This window comes from Mus caroli, chromosome 8 (genome assembly GCF_900094665.2).
Source record: "Mus caroli chromosome 8, CAROLI_EIJ_v1.1, whole genome shotgun sequence".
NCBI lineage: Eukaryota > Metazoa > Chordata > Mammalia > Rodentia > Muridae > Mus > Mus caroli.
Window position 1 is genome coordinate 114328107 of NC_034577.1, and position 6932 is coordinate 114335038.

Sequence of the window (6932 nt, forward strand, 5' to 3'; positions counted from 1 at the left end):
TGTTTTTTTGAGACAGGGTTTCTCTGTGTAGCCCTGGCTGTCCTGGAACTCACTTTGTAGACCAGGCTGGCCTCGAACTCAGAAATCGCCTGCCTCTGCCTCCCGAGCGCTGGGATTAAAGGCGTGTGCCACCACGCCCGGCATGTGATAGCTTTCTTGAAGTGTGATTCATATAGAAGAGCTGAAGATGGGGCTCAGTCAGAAGAATGCTTACCTGGCATTCAGGAACCCTGGATTCAGTTTCCGCCATTGCACATACAAGGTGGCATACATGCCAATGCACATACATGGTGGCATATGTGCCATTGCACAAACTTGGTGACATATGCCTACAATCCCAGCATTCGGGAGGTAGAGGAGAGTCAAATATTTAAGGTCATCAGCTATACACTGACTTTAAGGCCAGCCTGAGCTACAGGAGACCCTGTCTCAAAAGCAGTGGGAGATTAGAGAGATGGCTCAGCAATTAACAGCACTTCCTGCTCTTGCAGGGGACTTGGATTCAGTTCCCAGTACCCACATGCTGGCTCACAACCATCTGTAACTCCAGTTCTGAGGGGTTTATGACTAGGACACTCTTCCGGCCATCAAAGTCACTGCCCCAGGTGGCACAAATATGTACGTGCAGGCTAAACACTCACACATGTAAGTTTAAAATATTTTTAAAAGATTTAATTCATATAACTTCTGTTATGGAATGAATATGTGTATCCCACCCCCAAATTAAGATGCTAAACTCCTAATCCCCAGTATAATAGTGCCAGGAGGTAGGTCTTTGGGAGGCAGTAGGCATAAAGCCTCCTGCGTTAGTTGTGAGTGGGAATAATGTATTTATTTGCTTGCTTATGGGTATCTTTACACAGTTTTTTTTTGTTTTGCTTTGATTTGCTTTGCTTTTTTGAGACAGGATCTCCCTATGTAGCCCTAAAACTCAAACCCCTCCTCAGCCCAGGGAGTACCAGGATTACAGGTGTGCACAATGAAGCCAGAACATTAGTGCCCCTTAAGAAGATGCACAGGGCCGGGCGTGGTGGCACACGCCTTTAATCCCAGCACTCGGGAGGCAGAGGCAGGCGGATTTCTGAGTTCGAGGCCAGCCTGGTCTACAAAGTGAGTGCCAGGACAGCCAGGGCTACACAGAGAAACCCTGTCTCGAAAAACCAAAAAAAAAAAGAAGATGCACAGGAGGGCTGGTGAGATGGCTCAGCGGGTAAGAGCACTGACTGCTCTTCCAGAGGTCCTGAGTTCAAATCCCAGCAACCACATGGTGGCTCACAACCATCCGTAATGAGATCTGACGCCCTCTTCTGGTGTGTCTGAAGACAACTATAGTGTCTTACATATGATAAATAAATAAATCTTTAAAAAATTATTTAAAAAAAAAAAAGAAGATGCACACAAGCCGGGGCATGGTGGTGCAATCCCAGCACTCGGGAGGCAGAGGCAGGCGGATTTCTGAGTTTGAGGCCAGCCTGGTCTACAAAGTGAGTTCCAGGACAGCCAGGGCTACACAGAGAAAGCCTGTCTCGAAAAACCAAAAAAAAAAAAAAAAAAAGACAGAGTAGTTAGAACCATTCATTTGCTTCTAAATATGCTGTGAGGAGACCCTTACCTCCTGTAGCCGAGGCTAGAAGCGAAATGCAGACTCATCCTTTGAGTGGGAAAAAATGGGATCCTGTGATGGACCGTGTGCAAAGGCTCAGGCAAGCTGGGGACACTGAGCTGCTGTATCAGGAAGGGCAAGGTCTTTCCACCCCCAGTGGAACTGACCTTAGTTGGACTTTTCAAAATACTGAGAAAAACAAGTTCAGGGAAAAAAGATTCACTTACAGTTGAGAGATTGCAGTGCTCAGAGCAGGCAGATGGTAAAGAACAGGGCAGTGCACAGCATGACAGCCAGGACAGACACACACACACACACACACACACACACACACACACACACAGGCAGAGCAGGGGTTGGGGGTGAACTTGCTTGTCCTGACTGCTCGTCTTACCTTTTCTCTTTCTTCCACCCAAGCTGTAAGTCTACGGGATGGCACTGCCCACCCTCAGGGTCTGTCTCTGCTCAGTTTGTCTTCCCTGTAACTAGATGTCAGACCCAGAAAGAGACAAAAGAGACCACAAGAAAGCATCCCACGTGCCCTTGAGGGACCACTGAGCAGAGATGAAACAAACTTTGGAAATAACTGATCTGCCTTGGTTTATGGAGGAAAGATCCACCCGTGTAAGGACATTAGAATGTCAGTGGACAGGAGTTATACAGGTCCTTGCCTACACACTCAGGGAGGGCACAGAGGACACCCTGGGCTTCACAGCTCTATGAGACATTAAGTCTGAGTATAGAGTCTGAAGAGCTCGGGCACTGACTGGCCCAGAAGGGCAAACAGAAAGGCAGAACAGTGTGGACATAGGTTATTGTGAAGAGACCCCTGGCTGAGGGCCTCAGTGCCTTCATCATAGAGACAGGAAAACCATAATAGCAAAATCTGGACCACTTTGTGTAATTTATAGTTGTTCAGGGGCAAGTGGACTGTGTTCCTGAACATTGTGACCTTAGACAGATAGTCACACTGCATAAACTTCACCCTTTGACAGATTGGTTGTATGAGGGATGAGAGGTCTCTCAGGCAACAGGTTTTGTAGCAGCCCATCATTAGAAACACCCCAATGGGGCCTGGCAAAGTGACACAAAATTTTAATCAATCAAGAGGCGGAGACAGGGGGATCATAACAAGTTTGAGTTCAGCCTGGGCTACAGAGTGAGAACTCGTCTCTGAAAACAAAACAAACAAGCAAAAATCCCAACACAAAATCGTTAAGTGGACAGGCCCCTGAGAAGAGGATCGTGGTCTCCCTGCCATCAGCTCACTGATCACAGCTGATGGTCCTCCACTGCACTGAGGAAGAGTCTCTTTCTTCAGCCTCTTGGCATCTTGTTTCTACTTGGAGCAATAACGGACAGTCGGGCAATAAACACAGACACATCGGTTTCTGTGTGGATCTGCACACGTGGCTTCAGGACTCCTGGAGGAACGCTGTAGTTGCACAGCTAAAATGTCTACTATGGCGACTGAGGAAGGTTTGTCCCGTCCTAATCCGTAAGGCTCAGTGTCTCAGAGCTAACTTGCAAAGTTCAGCTGGCAGAACAAGGCTCCAGCACCCTAGGAGGGAAGTGCCGGGAGCCTGGCCTGCTGGGAGGCCATCTCAAGGATGCTCACAGGAGGTGTGTAAGCCAACAGCTATGGAGAGCAGCTCCACCCTGGGCTGAGGACTGGTCTTCTAGTGCATGAGGGCTCAGAAAGGAGGGGATTGGAGAGAATGTTCCTGCCTGCCTGCCACCTCTTCTTTCTTCCTGGTCCTCAAGACTTCTCCTCTTACCCCTCCTCCTTAATAAAAGAACCCAGGGCAGAAGTGGGGTTAGGAGAGGTCTGGGAGGGAAGGCAGGTGGTGGGGAGGAGCCAGCACCTGAGGCCTGGGAGCTGAGGAGACTAGGAGGGCCTTTCTGGGGCAAATCTGTATATTGCTTGGGTGAGTGGGCTGGGGTCAGAGGATGGGTGGAGACTAGAGAAGTATTGTCTGGAGGGAGGAGTTGTCCCCATCTGCGGGGCACCACAGAAGCAGAGGTTCAGGGAAGGGCTCTCCAGTGGTTCTAGCGGGTGGGAGAGCTGTCTTGGTGATGGCCTGTTGTGGTCTGGTCGTCTTTTTCAGTGAGCCTTCACCTCTGCCTTTGGCTCCAGCTCTCTCCTCCGATGCCCTCTTTGCCTCTTCGTGTCCCCTCTTTGCTTTCCTTTAGCCTCTCTACCTTGTCCCTTTGTTCCCAATGCTTTCCTGGAAACAGTGGTTTTTTTTCCTGGAACCAGGTTGGTTCTCTCTGAGCTTGGAATGTTCTGTCTTCCTGGCAGAGTAGACCTGCAACAGTGGTGACACAAAACAGCATCAGACACATTCAGGGAATGGTCTTTGCGTGAAGTGTAAAGGCATGTCCTCCACTGAATCTTCTTTTGGTATTCTAAATCTAATGCTTAGGACCTGATGCTTGCAGTCATCTGGACTGGTTCCTTGTGAGGAGCAGGTGCGGCTGCTGCCCCAAGATGGAGCCCAGGACGTCTGCCAGGTCTTATGACCTGCGCCTGACTTCCTCATTACCTCAGACTTAGCCACATCCCAGCCGCCTGCACTGCGCAGATGCCATGCCTCGTCAGCTCGCCTGAGGTGTCAAGCTGACGTCACTTGCTGTGAACCAATGGACTGCCGTTAAGTGACTGGGGTGATTGGGAGGAGTCAGTAGGGTATTTAAGGCGCACCGGGGGTTGTTTGGCGGATTCCCGTTCCTATGCGAAGTGTTCCTGAATAAACCTGCTTGAAGAAGGACAACATGGTGTTGCGTCTTTCCTGCTGCTCAGGGTGGATGCAACAAGTGGTGGAACCTGTACGGGGATGTCTGCTTTACAAGAGCGCTGTGGGTCCAGAACTTCAAGAGGTCAGGGTAGCTGGCTGGAAAGCTCCCAGGTAAGTGGGACGATTCAACTTCTCTGTTAGAGACAATAAGGTTCCCGGATTAGGGACTATTGAGGTAAGTGGGACATTCAAGTTCTCGGTTAGAGACAATAAGGTTCCCGGTTAGGGACGATGAAGATAAAACAGTTATGGGTAACACAACATCAGGGCAGTCCGTTTGCCAGGCATTAAAAGGATTTGCTGAAAGTAAAAGGAATCAGGCTGAAAAAGGAGACGTTAGAAAACTTTCTAAAGGCAGTTGATCAGGTGGCTCCGTGGTTCCCTGTGTCAGGGCATCTTCCAGGGCCTAGTTGGGAGAAATTAGGGAAGGATCTGAAGTTTGCTGAGGAGTAAGGGGTCCTCGTCAAGGGGGTGCTTCCGGTATGGAAGTTAGTACGTAACTGTATTAAGGACAGGGAAAAGGTCGGGGCTGAGTTGCAGAAAGTGAATGAGGCTTTGAACCAAGTAAGAGAGGAGAGATCACAGGAGTCTGATGTAGAAAGTAGCTCTAGCGAGGGGGACCTGTCCGAGGATGATTTAGAAAGCCTTGCAGACAGTCTCGAAAAAGTGAGAGTGAAGGTTCAGCCTTTGGCACCAGGTGGAGCACCTCGCTCATGCTTGCCTATCCCCGGGTCAGTATCTGGATTGGAAAGCATTTTTCATAGAATTTGCTGGTGAGCAAGCAGCTCAGAATGCTGGGGCAGGGCGGGCCGCTTGGGATCAAGATATGTTACTGGGGCAAGGGAGGTTTGCTGCAGCCCAAACCAATTATTCAAGCTTATGAGCAAATTAGTAAGGTGTGTACCAAAGCCTGGAAGGTGCTCCCCAACAGAGAAGTCAGCGGCAACTTAACGAAGATCTTGCAAGGCCCTACTGAGTCGTTTGCAGACGTTGTGGCTAGAATTGTGGAAGTTGCAGGCAAGATTTTTGGGGATCCCGACACAGCCATGCCACTTGTAAAACAGTTGATTTTTGAGCAGTGCACCAAGGAGTGTAGACAAGCTATTATTCCTTATAAGAATAGAGGATTGGAGGTCTGGATGAAGGTGTGCAGAGAGCTTGGAGGACCCTTGACTAATGCTGGCTTAGCTGCTGCTGTAGCCCAGGTTTCAAGAGGAAAGGGTGATGCCGGAAGCACTGGATGCTTTCCATGCGGTCAACCAGGTCATATGAAGAGACAGTGCCCTCAGCAGGCGGGAGCAGGAAGTGCTTCTAGGCCATGCCCTGGCTTATGTCCCAAATGTAAGAAAGGAAATCATTGGGCTAATGAGTGTCGCTACGTGAAAGATATCAATGGACAGCCTATTCCTCACAGCGGGGCTCGTCCCGTCCAAAAAACAGACGGCGGGGCCCCGACCCCAGGGCCCTCAAATATATGGGGCAGTTTCCGAGAGGTGGCCCAACCTGAGAATGCCAATGCAGTGGAACAGCCCCGGAGAGCAACAAGAGGGAGTGCAGGGCTCAACCACTGTTCCACCGCCAGACTCATATTAACACCTCGGATGGGGGTGCGGTTGGTCGAGTCTGATTTTAAAGGGCCACTGCCACCTAATACTGTAGGACTCCTGCTGGGCCGTAGCTCCGTGACCCTTCAAGGGTTGGTTGTACACCCTGGAGTGATAGATTCAGATTATACTGGACAGGTCAAAATTATGGTTTCCTCAACACGGGGAATTGTAGCCATTTCCCCTGGCGATTGTATTGCACAGCTCCTCTTATTGCCAAGTTGTCTTTCCAAGTTTCCAGCTAATGATAAAGAAAGAGGGAATAGAGGATTTGGTTCTACAGGAGCCACTTCAATTTACTACTCCATGGACCTTGATGAGAGACCTCTACTTGTATTGCAGGAAGAGGGAAAAGCTATTTCAGGATTGCTTGATACTGGCACTGACCAAAGCATAATTAGCNTAAAGGACTGGCCATCAGCTTGGCTATGTCAGCAGTCAGAACAAACCCTGAGAGGCCTGGGCTATGCCCAAATGCCCGAAGTGAGCTCACGCCGACTCAGTTGGAAGGACCAGGAGGGCCATTCCGGTTGTTTTCAGCCTTATGTGCTCCCTGTTCCGATCTCCCTTTGGGGACGGGACCTGATGCAAGAAATGGGATATAAATTGACAAATGAGTTGCCTAATAGCCAACAAGCTCAACAAATTATGCAGAATTATGGATATCATAATTCTGGAAAAGGATTAGGGCCTCGATTGCAGGGCAGGAAGTCCCCTATTCCTGTGAGTTTGAAGAAAGGTCGTGCTGGACTGGGCTTTTCCTAGGGGCCACTGAGGAGGCCATCCCCATTACTTGGAAGACTGAGGATCCAGTATGGGTTCCTCAGTGGCCTTTGCCCTCAGAGAAATTACAGGCTGCTAAAGAATTAGTTCAAGAACAGTTACAGATGGGCCATATTCGCCCCTCTACTTCTCTTTGGAATACCC

At 49.6% G+C, this 6932-nt stretch overlaps 1 long non-coding RNA gene across 1 annotated transcript in view; it reads right to left on the reverse strand.

Annotated features, from left to right (window-relative positions):
* Nucleotides 1-2681: 2681 nt before the first annotated feature.
* The window catches only part of LOC115031724, a 9359-nt gene continuing 5108 nt past the window's right edge, over nucleotides 2682-6932 (reverse strand). The window contains exon 2 of the long non-coding RNA XR_003837373.1: nucleotides 2682-4535. This is a non-coding gene — a long non-coding RNA (uncharacterized LOC115031724). The remainder of the gene's footprint in view (nucleotides 4536-6932) is intronic.